The sequence below is a fragment of the Oncorhynchus mykiss genome, chromosome 16 (genome assembly GCF_013265735.2).
Source record: "Oncorhynchus mykiss isolate Arlee chromosome 16, USDA_OmykA_1.1, whole genome shotgun sequence".
Classification (NCBI taxonomy): Eukaryota; Metazoa; Chordata; class Actinopteri; order Salmoniformes; family Salmonidae; genus Oncorhynchus; species Oncorhynchus mykiss.
Genome location: NC_048580.1, coordinates 34,118,704 through 34,139,149, shown reverse-complemented (window position 1 = coordinate 34,139,149; position 20,446 = coordinate 34,118,704). Strand labels below are relative to the sequence as shown.

The 20,446-nt window shown below is 41.8% G+C and overlaps 1 protein-coding gene across 2 annotated transcripts in view; it reads right to left on the bottom strand.

The window, feature by feature from the left end:
* LOC110491848 (MORN repeat-containing protein 1) overlaps nt 1-20,446 on the bottom strand; it is an 80,742-nt gene that overhangs the window by 15,521 nt on the left and 44,775 nt on the right. The gene's annotated exons all lie outside the window — the stretch shown is intronic.

The following is a 20,446-nucleotide window of genomic DNA, read 5'->3' as shown; positions in this document are numbered from 1 at the left end:
CACCATCTAGGTAGGATGTAACTTTTCACCGTTCCACCATCTAGGTAGGATGTAACTTTTCACCGTTCCACCATCTAGGTAGGATGTAACTTTTCACCGTTCCACCATCTAGGTAGGATGTAACTTTTCACGGTTCCACCATCTAGGTAGGATGTAACTTTTCACGGTTCCACCATCTAGGTAGGATATAACTTTTCACGGTTCCACCATCTAGGTAGGATGTAACTTTTCACAGTTCCACCATCTAGGTAGGATGTAACTTTTCACCGTTCCACCATCTAGGTAGGATGTAACTTTTCACCGTTCCACCATCTAGGTAGGATGTAACTTTTCACGGTTCCACCATCTAGGTAGGATGTAACTTTTCACAATTACACCAGCAGGGTTTACCTTTTCTACACAGTCCAGATTTATATCTGAGAGTTGGGGGAACCTTTCTTCAACACTTCTCCTGCCTTTGCCTAATGGTTTACTGTGTGTGTTCTACCCTGGGTATGTCTCAGGCACGCATGCACGTACATACACACGCATGCACGTACCAAACATGCACACTCCATACAAGAGGCTTTTTTTTTTTTATTCAGAGGGGGTTAGCTAGGTTCCCTTGCAATACTATACAATCCCCCCTCAATATGTTTAGCTATGAGTTTCTTTTCTTCAGCTCCCTCCCTGCATTACGTCACAGAAGAGCTATTCCAGCAGAGCTGGGGGGATTAGGGAGTGAAGACAGTGAAACCCCAGAGTAAACCGAAGCTCCCCCCCAGCGCACATACTTTTAGTTATTATCCCCCACCGCCAACGGGAACAGAGCCTAGCTTTTCAGACCTATTCAGTAGGTGTATAAAAAGCCACTTTTTCTTCTCTGGGTATTGTTAATGTACAATGTATTCTCCTGGCTGGTGCATAGAGAGTGGTGGGAGCTGTCTCGCTTGTGCCATTGTGTGTTTTCTTATGATTCAACCTTTGTGTGCAGCCTTTGGAGGAGGAGGAGGATGTGTGTATGTGTGCGTGTGTGGTTGTCGTGCCTGCTGGTTTACCTCCTGCTACTGTAAATCACGTCAAAGACTGTGCTTAAAGATGGACCAACTGCAGAAGCAATAGGCCCTTCTGAGCAACACAGAAATATGGGGGAAAAGTAAAGTATCAATATTGATGACAGATTAAGTAAAACGACTTGTGGTTCTGGTAGTGGACAAAGCATACAGCACAAACATACACTGAGTGTTCAAAACTTTAAAAAACACTTTCCTAATATTGAGTTGCACCCCCTTTTCCCCTCAGACCAGTCTCAACTCTACAAGGTGTCAAAAGCGTTCCACAGGGATGCTGGCCCATGTTGACTCCAATGCTTCCCACAGTTGTGTCAAGTGACATCAAAAAGAGATTATAGCGTTCACCTGGATTCACCTAGTCTCTATCATGGAAAGAGCAGGTGTTTATAATGTTTTGTACACAGTGTACTGTGGGGTCTGAAATGATTGACACCCTTGAAAAAAATAACTGTCTAAAATAAATAATTGAAATAATGAACTGTATTGCACATTGGGAAATTATATTATTTTATATTACTACAATTTCTCAGAGAAAGATAATTTTTTTAACAAGTGATAAAACGTTCAAAATATGGAAGGAGACAAAATGATTTGTAATACCTTCCAATGCCTCACTGTGCGAGGAAAACAGCACTGAGCCTTTTTCTAAAATGTTTTAGAGTTAGAGAACATTGGGAGGGATCTTAGACCATTCCTCCATACAGAATCCTTCCAGATCCTTGATATCCTTAGTATGCACTTATGGACTAGCCTCTTCAATTAAAACCACACATTTTCAATGGGTTTCAAATCCAGAGAGACTGAGATGGGCATAGAACAATTTTGATGTTGTGGCTAATTAATCATTTTTGTGGATTTTGATATGTGCTTGTCTTGTTTTAGCCTCCAGGTTTTGGGGTAAAATGTCCTGGTACTGGGTAAAGTTTATGATGCCGTTGACCTAAAAGTGGAACTGCCTCCTAGAATCAACTTCTTGGTTGCAAATGGCCTATGAGCCATCAGTATGAATCAGAAACATTAATTCTAGTGTCAAGATTTACTAGTAAGTGTAAATAGGATCATTTTGGTCATAATGTCAGTCATGTCCAAAACAAGATGTGGAAGTGAGTGTGTCACGACGGGTATGGATGGCTTACATGCCCACTTTTGCCAATTACACTACTGTTCAAAAGTTTGGGGTCACTTAGAAATGTCCTTGTTTTTGAAAGAAAAGCTATTTTTTGTCCATTCAAATAACATCAAATTGATCAGAAATACAGTGTAGACATTGTTAATGTTGTAAATGACTATTGTAGCTGGAAACGGCAGATTTTTGATGGTATATCTACATAGGCGTACAGAGGCCCATTATCAGCAACCATCACTCCTGTGTTCCAATGGCACGTTGTGTTAGCTAATCCAAGTTTATCATTTTAAAAGGACAATTGATCATTAGACCTTCCTGCAGTCAGCATGCCAATTGCACGCACCATCAAAATTGAGACATCTGTGACATTGTGTTGTGTGACAAAACTGCTCATTTTAATGGCCTTTTATTTTCCCCAGCACAAGGGGCACCTGTGTAATGATCATGATGTTTAATCAGCTTCATTGATATGCCACACCTGTCAGGTGGATACATTATCTTGGCAAAGGAGAAATGCTCACTAACAGGCATGTAAATAAGCTTTTTTGTGCATATGGAACATTTTGAGGATCTTTTATTTCAGCTCATGAAACATGGGAACAAAACTTCACCTGTTACGTTTATAGTAAAGACATACTCTCCAAATGTTTTATCACAGTATGTATCATTCATTTTTGCTCATCTTTATCAAGGATGTCAATCATTTCCGAGCCCACTGTACATACAGCACAAACATTTACACTTATAACAAAATTACCCTTGAAAGTGACACCCTTTGCTGATATACTCCATAATTTCTGACACTTAAAAAACACGAATCCAATACATTGCAACATCTCTTAAAAAATGTAAAAAATCTTCAACACCCTTGCTTTAGTTCCAAGAAAACAAGTGAAATCTCAGCTGCCAACAACTCTGAACGGTAATACATGCAGCTGTATTCTATGGAATGGAATTTACAAGGGGAGTAATTACGAGACAGTGCTGCAGACCGCAGTGAGAGAGGGAATGTAGTATTTGATGGAGCAGCCCAGCTCTCATTGTGTAGTTCATTAAAACAGTGCAGCAGCTGTACAGTAAAACATGAATACTCCCAGTAGTGGCAGCATGGAGGCCGGGCGGACGGTTAGCCCCCCCCCCCGTGGTTACACATTATTTATTTCATGTTGATCATGTCGCCAGTGCCCGGGGCTCCATTACCTGAGTTCCAGACTACACTCTTTAGTTCTCTTGTTAAAGTCAGAATGTTTTCAATAATATTTTTGGGGAAATGGTTGGTGATATCGTTAAGGGTGACATTTTCCTGTCGCAATGGCACACACGCTGTGAGGGTGAACATTTTCAATATACAGAATGAGTAAAATCTATCCAATGTAACCTAGAGGGGTTGGGTTTAATGTGGTCGAATGCATTCAGTTGTGCAACTGACTAGGTATCCCCTTTCCCTTTATGCTGTAACTTCCTCTCTGCAAGGATCCATGAGGATCTTGCCCTTTCCCAACAATGCAGTAGTACTAGAAAACATTTATAAACAAGTCAAGTGGAAGAAAAACACAAGAAATAGGAATAAGAACAACACAGGAAAGTAAGTGAGCTATATGCAGGGTCAGTGCCAATACCATATTTGCAGGGATACTGGAGTGGTAGGGTAAGGTAACTGGGTATGCATGTGTATAGAGTCAGTATGAGTGAGTGAGTGAGTGAGTGAGTGAGTGAGTGAGTGAGTGAGTGAGTGAGTGAGTGAGTAGAATGTGCATAGAGTGAGTGTGTGAGTGTGAATAGGGACAGTGCAAAAATAAAATAGAAGGGTCAATGCAGATAGTCCATGTAGCCAATTTACACAAACATGTTATTCAATCATTTCATCCAAACTGCTCTTCGTAGCCAGGCACTAAAGTAAAACTTGGTTCTATTTTTGATGCTTGACACCCTGCAAGTCCTGCCTCTCCCATTTCCTCATTGGTTTATAGGAGCATATGTGACTCACCACCTGGATTCGGTCTTATGTAGCAAAATTTTAAATTGTGTTCTTTACATTGCAGAAAAGTAGAGACTCAGAGCTACAAAATTGTATATCATATACTGCATTGGGAATGGGAAAGTAATTCTGCTTTGAAAGTTGATAAACTTGTAAACTCACTTGAGAAAATGGCCTTTGAATGTTTTGTTATCTACTGAAGAGCTATTCCTTGTCTACACCCATTCAACATCGTTCACACCCTCTTAAGCTTTAGTCTCACCCATCTTGTTTCGCTCTTGGAGTGTTCAGAGCACACACTTGACGCTCTGGCCAATGATTTGTTTAGAAGAACTGTGGTCCACACTCCAGTACAGTTTGTGGTGGTAATGCAATGGCACACGTGGAGGCTCGCATGCGCGTCTATTCAGCATGTTATGGCTTGTGGATAGAAACTGTTCAGCAGCCTGTTGGTGTCAGACTTGATGCGCCGGTACCGCTTGCCGTGCGGAAGCAAATTGAAGAGTCTATAGCTTGGGTGGCTGGATAGAAGGGAGCTTTGCCCCAGTGATGTACTAGGCTGTCCACACCCCCCACAATCAGCTCCTTGGCCTTACTGACATTGAGGGAGAGTATGTTGTCCTGGCACCACATTGCCAGGTCACTGACGACCTCCCCTCCTCCCTCCCTCCCAATTGAGATTGCATCGTCTATGGATCTGTTGGTGCAGTATGCAAATTTGAGTGGGTCTAGATTGTCTGGGATGATGGAGTGTCATAACCAGCTTTCAAAGCATTTCATGATTACAAATGTGAGTGCTAGATGGCGAAGCCCAAGATAGCACCGACAGAGATGGTCGCCTCGATTCAAGTTCTTAGGAATTTATTTTTTTATGTATTATTTCTTACATTGTTACCCCAGGACATCTTAAGTCTTATTACATACAGCCGGGAAGAACAATATAAGAGCAATGTCAACTTATCAACATTACGGCCAGGAATAAGACCTTCCCGAAGCGGATCCTCTGTTCGGACCACCACCCAGGACAATGGATCTAATTCCAGTAGTCGACACAAAACAACAGCGCCACAGAAGGGGCAGATGAAGCGGCCACCTGGTCAGGCTCCGTAGACGTGCACATCGCCCACCGCTCCCGAGTATACTACTAGCCAATGTCCAGTCTCTTGACAACAAGGTAGACAAAATTCGAGCAAGGGTTGCCTTCCAGAGAGACATCAGAGATTGTAACATTCTCTGTTTCACGGAATCATGGCTCTCTTGGGATATGTTGTCGGAATCGGTTCAGCCACCAGGCTTCTCCATGCAACGCGCCGACAGAGATAAACACCTCTCTGGGAAGAGGAAGGGCGGGGGCTTATGCTTCATGATTAACGACTCATGGTGTAGTCATAAGAACATACAGGAACGCAAGTCCAAAGCCCTCCCCCACAATCCCCCAATCAGCTATGTCCCGGACACTGACGTCACACTTCCAGACAAACTAAACACCTTCTTTGCCCACTTTGATGATAATAAAGTGCCACCCTTGCGGCCCGCTAAAAAACTGCCCCCCCCTCACTCTCTGTGTGGCTGATGTGAGTAAAACATTTTAACGTGTTAACCCTCGCAAGGCTACTGGCCCAGACGGCATCCCTAGCTGCGTCCTCAAAGCATGCGCAGACCAGCTAGCTGGTGTGTTTACGGACATATTCAAAATCACTCCCTATCAAAGGCAGTTGTCCCCACATGCTTCAAGATGGCTACCATTGTTGCTGTACCCAAGAAGGCAAAGATAACTGAACTAAATGACTACCGCCCCGTAGCACTCACTTCGGTCATCATGAAGTGCTTTGAGAAACTGGTCAAGGGTCATATCACCTCCACCTTACCGGCCACAACCGGAAACAACATCACCACTTCGCTGACCCTCAACACTGGGGTCACGCACAAGGGGGCGTGCTCAGCCCCCTCCTGTACTCCCTGTTCCCCCACGACTGCGTGGCCAAGCACGCCTCCAACTCAATCATCATGTTTGCAGACAACACAACAGTAGTAGACTTGATTACTAACAATGACAAGACAGCCTACAGGGAGGAGGTGAGGGCACTCGGAGTATGGTGTCAGGAAAACAACATCTCACTCAACATCAACAAAACAAAGAAGATGATCGTGGACTTCAGGAAACAGCAGAGGGAGCACCCCCCTATCCACATCGAAGGGACAGCAGTGGAGAAGGTAGAACGTTTTAAGTTCCTCATCGTACACCACAGACAAACTGAAATGGTCCACCCACACAGACAGTGCGGTGAAGAAGGTGCAACAGCGCCTCTTCAACCTTAGGAGGCTGAAGAAATGTGTCTTGTCATCCAAAACCCTGACAAACTTTTACAGATGCAGCTCGACAGGATGGTCTCGATTGTGCATCACAGCCTGGTACTGCAACTGCACCGCCCTCAACCGCAAGGCTCTCCAGACGGTGGTCCGGTCTGCACAACGCATCACCGGGGCAAACTACCTACCCTCCATGATACTGAAGGGATTAAACCAAGACCTTATACCTTTTAAAGGGGTAATAAATTGTGTTATGATAAACGGTTATGTCCCCTCTCAGGAGACCTCTGTGTGTGTGTTGTGCCCTTCAGACACCATCAGAAGCTCAGACTCCTCCTGTCTGGGCCCCACCATGGCTATCTGAGGTTCTGAGAATACGACTGGTTTTCTGAGAACACAAGGCTGCCGCAGGACTGATGAAAACAGCCACCTGTCAGAGAATGCTTAGACTCATTCACCTTGTTATGACCCTATACTTGTGATGAAAGGTCAAGTTTCGGTCAAACCCACTTCTGAGCTTTTAACTGCTGACAAGATGGTTTCTGCTGTCAGGGGGTGGTTAGATGTATTAAAATGTTGTTGCCAGGGAAAGTCAGGCAAGGGGAACTGGGGAGGCTATAAGTTACTGTACTCTGTACCAACTTCTGCCTATTATTGTATTACTAAAGGATACTTTTAATACTTAAACAAAGTGTCTGTGTTTCCTTTCCATTACTAATATATGTTTGATAATTATATAGACCTGATCATCTGTTGAAGAAACTGACCAACAACACCCGATTACACAGGAAGGCCAAAAAGATCATCAAGGACATCAACTACCCAAGCCACTGCCTGTTCACACCACTACCATCCATAAGGCAAGGTCAGTACAGGTGCATCAAAGCTGGGATCGAGAGACTGAAAAACAGCTTCTATCTCAAGGCCATCAGACTGCTAAACAGCAATCACTAACTCAGAGAGGCTGCTGCCTACATTGAAACCCAATCACTGGCCACTTGAATAAATGGATCACTAGTCACTTTATACAATGCCACTTTAATAATGTTTACATATCTTACATCACATGTACACATACTGTATTTTATAACATCTACTGCACCTTGCCGCTCGGCCATTGCTCATCCATATACTTACATGTACATATTCTCATTTACACCTTTAGATTTGTGTGTATTAGGTAGTTGTTGGGGAATGGTTGCATTACTTGTTAGATATTACTGCACTGTCGGAACTAGAAGAACAAGCATTTCGCTACACTCGCATCTGCTAACCATGTGTATGCGACAAATAACATTGATTCGATTTGCAGGGTGGTAGTCATTGTGGCAGTTAGCCTTAGAGTTCTTGGGAACAGGAACGATGGGGGTCCGCTTGAGATGTGGGAATTACAGACTTTGACAAGGAGAAGTTGAAAATGACCATGAATATGCCTGCCAGCTGTTTTGCGCACGCTCTAAGAACATGCCCTGGAATTCCGCCCTGCCCCGCGGCCTTACTAACTTCTCCAAAACTGGGCTCTGATGTCGCTGATGGCTATTAATAGCCTACCAAACTTGCTAACAGCCAGTTGCTAATGGTCTGGTACTCAACACTCTATTGTCCCTCTAATCACTCTAACATCAATTCAAATGCAATCCAAAATCGAATCAAACACTTCATGAGAGCCCTGGCATTCAGAGTTTGATCAGAATAGGTTCACCTGATGCACAGCGAGAGCCAGCTCCTCATAGCTGGTTGATGCATGGAATGAAATAAGAGTTCATATAAGCCCAAGTTGCACAACATTTCTTTAGGCTATACTATACAATTCTGTGAGTAAATAGTTTTGATGGCCTCTATTAAAAAGAGGAGGAGACCATCAGCTTTCTATAGGCTAGGCCTAAGATATTTATTGATCAACTTTCCTAATATTATGCACATTGCTTCGCTTTACAACTGGGGTATCCTACCTGCCTGGCATGAAGAGTAACCGGAAAAGTGTCTTCCATTCGCTATTCAAGTGCATACGCATGACATGTCATTTTTCCCCTGCTCTTGTTACGACAAGTGCATGATAACGGCCCATTCTAAATCAAAACAAATTCCACACATACAGTACCAGCCAAAAAAGTTTGGACACACTCATTCAAGGGATTTTTATTTTATTTTTTACTATTTTCAACATTGTAGAATAATAGTGACGACATCAAAACTATGAAATAAACCTTTTGGAATCATGTTGTAACCAAAGTGTTATACAAATCAAAATATATTTTATATTTAAGATTCTTCAAAGTAGCCACCCTTTGCCTTGTTGAAAGCTTTGCATACTCTTGGCATTCTCTCAAACAGCTTCACCTGGAATGCTTTTCCAACAGTCTTGAAGGAGTTCCCAAATATGCTGAGCACTTGTTGGCTGCTTTTCCTTCACTCTGCGGTCCAACTCATCCCAAACCATCTCAATTGGGTTGCGGTCGAGGCCAGGTCATCTGATGCAGCACTCCATCACTCTCCTTCTTGGTCAAATAGCCCTTACACAGCCTGGAGGTGTGTTGTGTCATTGTCCTGTTGAAAAGCAAATGATAGTGGGACTAAGCGCAAACCAGATGCAATGGCGTATCGCTGTGGTAGCCATGCTGGTTAAGTGTGCCTCGGAGATCGTCCGTTCACCTACTCAACATCTCACAAATACATCGCGGTTGGAACCAAAAATCTCAAATTTGGACAGATTTCCACCGGTCTAATGTCCATTGCTCGTGTTTCTTAGCCCATGCAAATCTCTTCCTCTTATTATTGGTGTCCTTTAGTAGTGGTTTCTTTGCAGAAATTTGACCACGAAGGCCTGATTCATGCAGTCTCCTCTGAACAGTTGATGTTGAGATGCATCTGTTACTTGAACTCTGTGAAGCATTTATTTGGGTTGCAATTTCTGAGGCTGATAACTCTAATGAACTTATCCTCTGCAGCAGAGGTAACTGGGCCTTTCCATTCCTGTGGCAGTCCTCAAGAGCGACAGTTTCATCATAGTGCTTGATGGTTTTGGCAACTGCACTTGAAGAAATGTTTAAAGTTCTTGAAATGTTCCAGATTGACTGACCTTCATATCCTAAAGTAATGATGAACTGTCACCTCTTTTTGCTTATTTGAGCTGTTCTTGCCATAATATGGACTTGGTCTTTTACCAAATAGGGCTATCTTCTGTATACCACCCCTACCTTGTCACAAACACGTTAAGAAGGAAAGAAATTCCACAAATTGACTTTTAACAAGGCATACCTGTTAATTGAAATGCATTTCAGGTGACTACCTCATGAAGCTGGTTGAGAGAATGCCAAGCATGTGCAAAGCTGTCATCAAGGCAAAGGGTGACTACTTTGAAGAATCTCAAATATACAGTGCCTTGCGAAAGTATTCGGCCCCCTTGAACTTTGCGACCTTTTGCCACATTTCAGGCTTCAACATAAAGATATAAAACTGTATTTTTTTGTGAAGAATCAACAACAAGTGGGACACAATCATGAAGTGGAACAACATTTATTGGATATTTCCAACTTTTTTAACAAATCAAAAACTGAAGAATTGGGCGTGCAAAATTATTCAGCCCCTTTACTTTCAGTGCAGCAAACTCTCTCCAGAAGTTCAGTGAGGATCTCTGAATGATCCAATGTTGACCTAAATGACAAAGGATGATAAATATAATCCACCTGTGTGTAATCAAGTCTCCGTATAAATGCACCTGCACTGTGATAGTCTCAGAGGTCCGTTAAAAGCGCAGAGAGCATCATGAAGAACAAGGAACACACCAGGCAGGTCCGAGATACTGTTGTGAAGAAGTTTAAAGCCGGATTTGGATACAAAAAGATTTCCCAAGCTTTAAACATCCCAAGGAGCACTGTGCAAGCGATAATATTGAAATGGAAGGAGTATCAGACCACTGCAAATCTACCAAGACCTGGCCGTCCCTCTAAACTTTCAGCTCATACAAGGAGAAGACTGATCAGAGATGCAGCCAAGAGGCCCATGATCACTCTGGATGAACTGCAGAGATCTACAGCTGAGGTGGGAGACTCTGTCCATAGGACAACAATCAGTCGTATATTGCACAAATCTGGCCTTTATGGAAGAGTGGCAAGAAGAAAGCCATTTCTTAAAGATATCCATAAAAAGTGTTGTTTAAAGTTTGCCACAAGCCACCTGGGAGACACACCAAACATGTGGAAGAAGGTGCTCTGGTCAGATGAAACCAAAATTGAACTTTTTGGCAACAATGCAAAACGTTATGTTTGGCATAAAAGCAACACAGCTGAACACACCATCCCCACTGTCAAACATGGTGGTGGCAGCATCATGGTTTGGGCCTGCTTTTCTTCAGCAGGGACAGGGAAGATGGTTAAAATTGATGGGAAGATGGATGGAGCCAAATACAGGACCATTCTGGAAGAAAACCTGATGGAGTCTGCAAAAGACCTGAGACTGGGATGGAGATTTGTCTTCCAACAAGACAATGATCCAAAACATAAAGCAAAATCTACAATGGATTGGTTTAAAAATAAACATATCCAGGTGTTAGAATGGCCAAGTCAAAGTCCAGACCTGAATCCAATCGAGAATCTGTGGAAAGAACTGAAAACTGCTGTTCACAAATGCTCTCCATCCAACCTCACTGAGCTCGAGCTGTTTTGCAAGGAGGAATGGGAAAAAATGTCACTCTCTCGATGTGCAAAACTGATAGAGACATACCCCAAGCAACTTACAGCTGTAATTGCAGCAAAAGGTGGCGCTACAAAGTATTAACTTAAGGGGGCTGAATAATGTTGCACGCCCAATTTTTCAGTTTTTGATTTTTTAAAAAAGTTTGAAATATCCAATAAATGTCGTTCCACTTCATGATTGTGTCCCACTTGTTGTTGATTCTTCACAAAAAAATAGTTTTATATCTTTATGTTTGAAGCCTGAAATGTGGCAAAAGGTCGCAAAGTTCAAGGGGGCCGAATACTTTCGCAAGGCACTGTATGTTGAATTGTTTAACGCTGTTTTGGTTACTACATGATTCCATATGGGTTATTTCAAAGTTTTGATGTCTTCACTATTATTCTACAATGTAGAAAATTGTAAAAATAAAGAAACTGTTGAATGAGTAGGTGTCCAAACTTTTGACTAGTACTGTATATTATTTAGTATATGTAAAGACAAGATCAAATTAAGAAAAGTCTAACGGGTGAGAATATTAGCACTTGCAGTCTCAGGCAAGAAACAGCATATGCATTTTTTTGCAATTCTTTTCAAATCATAGTCGCATGCACCACGTAGCCTAGCCCATAGGTCTATATGTTTCGATAAGGTTTGTATCACAACTGAAGGGACTGCAGAGCTCATAGCCTACAGAACCTAGTAGTGAAACATGTTCCTATAAGCCCATATAAGCACATTTACATGAGAAAACAGAGTTCTAACTGGACACTATTTAAAAGAGGACCCCAGCTTTCCGGTGCTGCTATATTTATTGCTCAATTCTTAATATTAAGCACATTAATCTGCTTTACAACCGGTGTCCCATCAGCTTTCTATAGGCTAGGCCTGGCACACCCTGATCTGTTTCACCTGTCTTTGTGCTTGTCTCCACCACCCACCAGGTGTCTCCCATCTCCCCTCTTTATCCCCTGTGTATTTACACCTGGTTTTCTGTTTGTCTGTTACCAGTTCGTCTTGTCCCGTCAAGTCCTACCAGCGTGTTCCCATGTTCCCTATGCGCTAGTTTTTCTTAGTCTTCCCAATTCTGACCTGCCTGTCCTGATCCTGCCTGCCGTCCTGTACCTGCCTGACTCTAATTTGGATTACGACCCTTCCTTGACTGACCTTTTGCCTGCCCCTTGAACTATAATAAACTCAGACTCGTACTATCTGCCTCCTGTGTTTGCATCTGGGTCTTATCAAGGCTCAGGCTAAGGCCTAATATATTTATTTCTTAACTTTCCTAATACTAAGCACATTGCTTCGCTTTAGAACTGGCGTAGCTTACTTGGCTGGCATATTATTAGATTATTATTTTTTTAAATGTAAACGTGGGAAGAGCTTCCTCCATTAGCTTTTCGAGTGCAGGCTACGGATGATTTTTTGTGTGTATGAAAATAATTCCACATATACAGTGCCTTGCGAAAGTATTCGGCCCCCTTGAACTTTGCGACCTTTTGCCACATTTCAGGCTTCAAACATAAAGATATAAAACTGTATTTTTTTGTGAAGAATCAACAACAAGTGGGACACAATCATGAAGTGGAACGACATTTATTGGATATTTCAAACTTTTTTAACAAAAACTGAAAAATTGGGCATGCAAAATTATTCAGCCCCCTTAAGTTAATACTTTGTAGCGCCACCTTTTGCTGCAATTACAGCTGTAAGTTGCTTGGGGTATGTCTCAATCAGTTTTGCACATCGAGAGAGTGACATTTTTTCCTATTCCTCCTTGCAAAACAGCTCGAGCTCAGTGAGGTTGGATGGAGAGCATTTGTGAACAGCAGTTTTCAGTTCTTTCCACAGATTCTCGATTGGATTCAGGTCTGGACTTTGACTTGGCCATTCTAACACCTGGATATGTTTATTTTTGAACCATTCCATTGTAGATGTTGCTTTATGTTTTGGATCATTGTCTTGTTGGAAGACAAATCTCCATCCCAGTCTCAGGTCTTTTGCAGACTCCATCAGGTTTTCTTCCAGAATGGTCCTGTATTTGGCTCCATCCATCTTCCCATCAATTTTAACCATCTTCCCTGTCCCTGCTGAAGAAAAGCAGGCCCAAACCATGACGCTGCCACCACCATGTTTGACAGTGGGGATGGTGTGTTCAGCTGTGTTGCTTTTATGCCAAACATAACGTTTTGCATTGTTGCCAAAAAGTTCAATTTTGGTTGCATCTGACCAGAGCACCTTCTTCCACATGTTTGGTGTGTCTCCCAGGTGGCTTGTGGCAAACTTTAAAAAACACTTTTTATGGATATCTTTAAGAAATGGCTTTCTTCTTGCCACTCTTCCATAAAGGCCAGATTTGTGCAATATACGACTGATTGTTGTCCTATGGACAGAGTCTCCCACCTCAGCTGTAGATCTCTGCAGTTCATCCAGAGTGATCATGGGCCTCTTGGCTGCATCTCTGATCAGTCTTCTCCTTGTATGAGCTGAAAGTTTAGAGGGACGGCCAGGTCTTGGTAGATTTGCAGTGGTCTGATACTCCTTCCATTTCAATATTATCGCTTGCACAGTGCTCCTTGGGATGTTTAAAGCTGGTGTGTTCCTTGTTCTTCATGATGCTCTCTGCGCTTTTAACGGACCTCTGAGACTATCACAGTGCAGGTGCATTTATACGGAGACTTGATTACACACAGGTGGATTGTATTTATCATCATTAGTCATTTAGGTCAACATTGGATCATTCAGAGATCCTCACTGAACTTCTGGAGAGAGTTGGCTGCACTGAAAGTAAAGGGGCTGAATAATTTTGCACGCCCAATTTTTCAGTGTTTGATTTGTTAAAAAAGTTTGAAATATCAAATAAATGTCGTTCCACTTCATGATTGTGTCCCACTTGTTGTTGATTCTTCACAAAAAAATACAGTTTTATATATTTATGTTTGAAGCCTGAAATGTGGCAAAAGGTCGCAAAGTTCAAGGGGGCCGAATACTTTCGCAAGGCACTGTACCTGCCATCCCAAAAGAGTTGCATCATGCAGCCTTAGAATGTATTAGAACTCAAAACATATTGCCTAAGGTTTGTATCACAACTAAAGTTGCATAAATAATTATACTAGGCATATAGGAGGACCTGTTTCAAATGAGCACTTTGTTAACTTCTTGGTGACAGGGGACAGTAATTTTCACGTCCGGATGAAATGCATGCCCAAATTCAACTGCCGGCTACTCATCCCCAGAAGATATGCATATTATTAGTAGATTTGGATAGAAAACACTCTGAAGTTTCTAAAACTGTTTGAATCATGTCTGTGAGTATAATATAAGTTTTCATTGGGAATCCAGATTTCTAAGGGACCTTCTTGCAGTTCCTACCGCTTCCACTGGATGTCACCAGTCTTTAGAAATTGGTTGAGGTTTTTCCTTTGTGTAATGAAGAAGTAGCCCTGTTCAAACCGAGGGTCACTTCAAGTGTACGTTTGTTAGAGGCGCGTGACCAGAAAGGTAGCGTCAGTTTGATTTCTTCCTGTATTGAACACAGATCATCCCGTCTTCAATTTGATCGATTATTTACTTTAAAAAATACCTAAAGTTGTATTACAAAAGTAGTTTGAAATGTTTTGGCAAAGTTTACAGGTAACTTTTGAGATATTTTGTAGCAAGTTGGAACCAGTGTTTTTCTGGATCAAACACGCCAAATAAATTAACATTTTGGATAAATATTGACGGAATTAATCGAACAAAAGGACCATTTGTGATGCTTATGGGACATATTGGAGTGCCAACGAAAGAAGCTCGTCAAAGGTAAGGCATGATTTATTTTTATTTCTGTGTTTTGTGTCGCGCCTGCAGGGTTGAAATATGTTTTCTCTCTTTGTTTATGGAGGTGCTACTCTCAGATAATAGCATATTTTGCTTTCGCCGAAAAGCCTTTTTGAAATCTGACATCTGTGTTGAGCGTTTAACCAGAGGTTAAACGCTCAACACAGAAGAGTTGCATGTGCTGGATTCACAACACGAGTAGCTTTAATTTGGTATCTTACATGTGTGATTTCATGAAAGTTTGATTTAAAGTTTTATGATTTGAAGTTTTATAGTAATTTGAATTTGGCGCTCTGCATTTTCACTGGCTTTTGGCCAGGTGGGACGCTAGCTCAACACAGAAGAGTTGCATGTGCACACTCCTTTGCACTGCTTCATGACACACTGCTTGTTTAACCCGGAAGCCAGCCGCACCAATGTGTCAGAGGAAACACCGTACAACTGGCGACCGTGTCAGCATGCATGCGCCAGGCCCACCACAGGAGTCACTAGAGCGCGATAGGACAATGACATCCCCTAACCCGGACGATGCTGGGCCAAAGGGTGCGTCGCCTCATGGGTCTTCGGGTCGCGGCTGGCTGTGACACAGCCCGGGATCAAACCTGGATCTGTAGTGACACCTCAAGCACTGCAGTGCCTTAGACCGCTACGCCACTCGGGAGGCCCTTACATTTTGGCTTTTGATTGGGACAGCAGCAAACCTTCACTGTGGGGACAATGTTGGCTATGCATTTCCTAATGAAGCCAATGAAGGAAGTGCTTAGCTCGATGCTATCGGCGGAGTCCCAGAACATATTCCAATTACCGTCGTGTCTTTGCGAGAGGAAAACGTCCGTTTGTCAGAAATGGATCATTCTATGTTTCTTCAAATACAAGAATATCATGCGTATTTGTTCCTTAGATAATGTAATATTTTGAGAAACACATTAGGAACCAAAATCATCTGACATGAATTGAGTCAGAACTTAACTTGCACACAAACAACAACAAATCTATGAGCATTAAAGCATTGGTTCAGTACTTTTCCCCCCAACTGCTGAGAAGTCTTTTAATTTGGCTGCATGATTTATGCTGAATAGAGTAAAAAACCTTGAACATCATACTCTCTGGGTCTGTTGGTTAATGGAACAAACAGATTCATACACGTCTGGACCTACTGTAGAGAAACTCAATGTTTCCCTTGTGGAGGGAGTTAAGAATGGTGCATAGAAATGCCAGGTGTCCACAGAAAACGTGGCTAATATGACAGGATTCTAAGCTCTGCCCTTCAATACATTGTAGGAAAGTATGCTGTAAAAAAAAAGTCCATTGGGGTTGTTTGAGTTAGTTGAATAATTGAGAACATTTATTTGGCATAGAGACATGTTTAGCTCTTTCAGTGATTCCACTCTCTCATTCCAAAGTTCTATAACTTCATCCCCTATAATAGTGACCTGGCGCCGTTTTGGCACCGGTGTCAATCCAAAAAGTTGGTCGGTATGAAGTCACTCCTTTTGTAACAGTGTTCTTTCAGTGCTGTCCTTTCTTCTAGGGAGAGAGGGACAAGGTTGTCCAAATTAATTGGATCAATGATTAAGAGGGAGCCATCTCACTTGACTAGGCTTAGACAATAGGCGCAAAAATACTCTACATAGGAGCCAGTGGTAAATTTACACTTGAATTACATAAGGAAGAATAGGCAGGATAAAGCAGTGAATGCCTATCTGTGTGGGGTCTACATGGAGGTCCTTCGCCTTTGCTCACACATTGTTGTTGACATGAGGGACTTGAACCTCTTGGGATATTCATTTGGGGAAGAGATGAATGTAGGACAATCTCAGTAAATGTGTTTTTCCCCTCATACAAATACTTAAACAGGCTGTCTTTCCCAGTACTTCTACCGCTCAACCTGGTCAAGTCTGGTTACAAATGGCATAAAAAAGGCATTTGTTTGAAATGCATTGGTTTCTGTTGTTTAAAACATGGTATTTAAATTTAGTGATTTGTCCCGAATGAACATGGTCTGACATCAGGCCTACAGATGTACTATCAGAAAAACATCTAGCACTAAATGGGAACGCAATCTCTGCAAACCAAATGTAACTGTATCCTTGAGATCTAAGGATGTCGATATTTGCAGTAATGTCAATGGATAAAGTGCATGAAAGTTGTGTTTCTCAATGAAGAATGTTGTCTTCAAAGTTTGCAACCTGGCAACTCGTACTACCATAGCCACTAAATCACTACCAGCTTCTGCGTCCTCTTGCTGTTGAGAGAATGCACTTTCAGTCAACCTACCTAGAAAAATAAAAGGTATACAAAAGAGGGCACTCACTGCCGGGTTTCTAAATGAGTACATTAATGGACTTCATAACAACATGATGAATGAAGACATTTCACACCGCATTCCTTTGGGGGAAAGCATAAGTGATTTTTCCTCTCTCAAAAGAACCACTCGTAATTGTATTTGAGTTGACTAGCTTAGACACAAAGATAATTTAGCAAAATGGGGAAGAAAATGTAAAAGAAAATATCTGGTTTCAAATCACATGTTCATAAATCGGTAGGAATGTGTATTTCCTTGATACTAGTCACTATTTGATCGAGCTAGCTAATTGGGTGCATTCCACTAGGGAAGAATATATGATCAGACCAAAACAAACCAGTAAGGGGCATCTTTCGCAATTCTCAACCCCGGTGGGAAATGTCAAACCAAGCATCTATTGGTATGGCAACAGCACCGCGCTCGACCGCATGGCACTACAGAGTGTTGTGCGGACAGCCCAGTACATCACTGGGGCAGAGCACCCTGCAATCCAGGACCTCTATATCAGGTGGTGTGAAAAGAAGACCCAGAAAATCGTCAAAGACCCCAACCACCCAAGCCAAAGACTATTTTCTCTGCTGCCGGTACCGGTGAATCAAGTCCGACACCAACAGGCTCTTGAACGTCTTCTACCGCCTATCAATACAACTAATAAATAGCTACACAGACTGAGTTTACCTTTAATCTCTGCACACTCACAGGGCCCTATACACTCGCACACACTGTCACACCAACACACAAACACTCACTCCATCATTTGCTCACACATAATATGCACATACATTTATACAGACTCTACACACCCACTCACATGAAAACTGTTGCTACTGTTTATCTTATAGCCTGTCCCCTTACATATCTACCTCTAACACTCCAGTATGCCTCCAGTATGCCTGCACATGTAAATATGGAATTGGATCTGACTTTTTAAATATTTTCTGTATACAGTATGCATAGCTAATTACTTTGTGTATTCAATATTCTTATTTCTTGTGTTTTTCTTTCTTTCTAGTAACACATTGTTATGGATTACTCCATTGTTGGGTTTTGACTTTGCAGGAAAGGCATTTCACTGTAATTGCGCATGTGACATTAAAACTTAAAAAGGCACCCCTATTTCAACTTAATTCATGCCCTAGAGCGGAAATGCTCGTTTATGTTCCACCTCCGATAATGGTGATTTCCACGTGGAGTCCAGAAACATAAACAAACAGGGAACTGACAGCTGTTATTCCTAACCTTATCTAGCTAGCTAACGTTATCGGTTGTTGATGTTTTGTTTTTTAAACTACACCGTATTTAAAAGATTAGCCAGCTGGCTATGCTGCTTCTGGAGCTGGATTTGTCATAAGCATTTAGTGAAGACTTCACCACAAATGGAAACCAGTATCTTTGTCTTCGTCATCTATTGTTACCTTGGGTATCTTGTATAACAGACATACGTTTTTCTACATTGCAATGGACACGGTGCAACCTTTGGTAGGTAGGCTGCTGGCAGGCTTCGGTACAGCAAAGCCAAGTCAGTCCTTGCTCATGGTTCTCAAAGGGAAGTGAAATGATAAGACTACAATGACTTTGCACGTTGCAAATACCATGTAACAACACCATGAGCGCATTGGACATGAAACATCAATACCAAATGTTCTTCTGCGTGTGCGCCTGTTCATTATAAGATAGACACTGGTTTCTAGCTGCACCAATCAAAGTAGTAAAGTGTGTAATGAAGTGGGAATTTAGTGGTCAAAACCAGCAATCATGGAGCGACGGGGGGAGCAGGGTTGCAAAATGCAAACATATTACGCAATTATACCATTTGTAAAATGGTCAGATATATATACATATATATGTTTTTAATACAGAAAAGCTCAAACATAAGTGAAAATTGACAAAAATGGAGAGGTGCAAAAACATACATTTGCACCCCATATTTGTATCTGTTCCATGGCTCAGGAGACCAAGTAGACACAAGACTGTTCGGCTAAACTCAGTAGCGAAGAAGAATAACTTTGCAGCTGTTTCTGATTAATAAACAATGCCATGCTGGTGGGTGGTAACATTCAAATAAACCCCAGCCCTGAAAAGAAACTGAAAAGTATTAGCCCTTTGGATTTCCCACTTCACGCCCAAATATATCATCATTTGACTAAAACGATGACTTATTAACTTCAATCGTTGTGCAACATCATGGATAAGCTCTAGGCATTGTGTTTCAGCTGAAAACAATAGAATTTTGCTCTTCCAAAAAAACTAGTAAAAAAAAATAACATGTTTTTATTGTCAGTCAAAGAGGAGCTGGTGCCCCAATGGCTTGCACAGCTCTCAAAGTATGTGCAGATGGTGGAACACAGGAAGGAGGGACAACAAAGAGAAGTGGGCGGGATGAAGGGATGGGGAGTTGGAGAAATTAAAATGTATTGTGTATTAGTGTCAAATCTGCGGGAGAGAGCGCACAAAGGCCTCCTCAACCTCCATTGGCAGGCTAATTGAGTTAATGATGCACGTTCCCTATCCAGTAGCCCCAGCCATCTGTCCCTACAGTACATGATTCCATTAAGTAGCTGCAGGTGAGTGTGCCGCAATTACCTTAAATCCACCATTTTGAAATGCTAGCACTACAGAGTGGGTGAAAAAACAAGCTGGTCATGGTGTACAACTAATTGTTCGATTACACTAAATGCTGAGTGCACAAAGGATAATCAGACGGCTCTGTTGGTTCTTTGCTGCCAAATAACATGCTACATAAATACTGTTTGTCTGTTTCGGGTGCTGATGTGTCTAAACCGTCAAACAATGTCAAAACACTTGCATGCGTAGAGATGTGGGTCATTCCATGAAATGAGTCCCTTTGATATTAGTAGAGAATTCAATAAATCGTATTTTTAATATGAATATGCATTTTGACATGTCCATCCATCAATCCACTTAATTCACACATTTCTCCAAGTTTCACCATCATCGTAAAACCCTAGTTTTTCTGTTGCTTTGACAGTCATTTCTGAAGATTATTATTTATTTCATATTGATTAGTGATTCATTTACATCTGTCCCTCATTTTAAGGTCAACCCTGTTCCGTGAACTGAACTCTGGTTTTAATATGGTAAAACTATTCCTTTCAAAAGAAACATTTAACATGTAGTCAAACCATAGAGTAAAAGCAGGTGAGCTGTTACTATTCTTTTTAGCA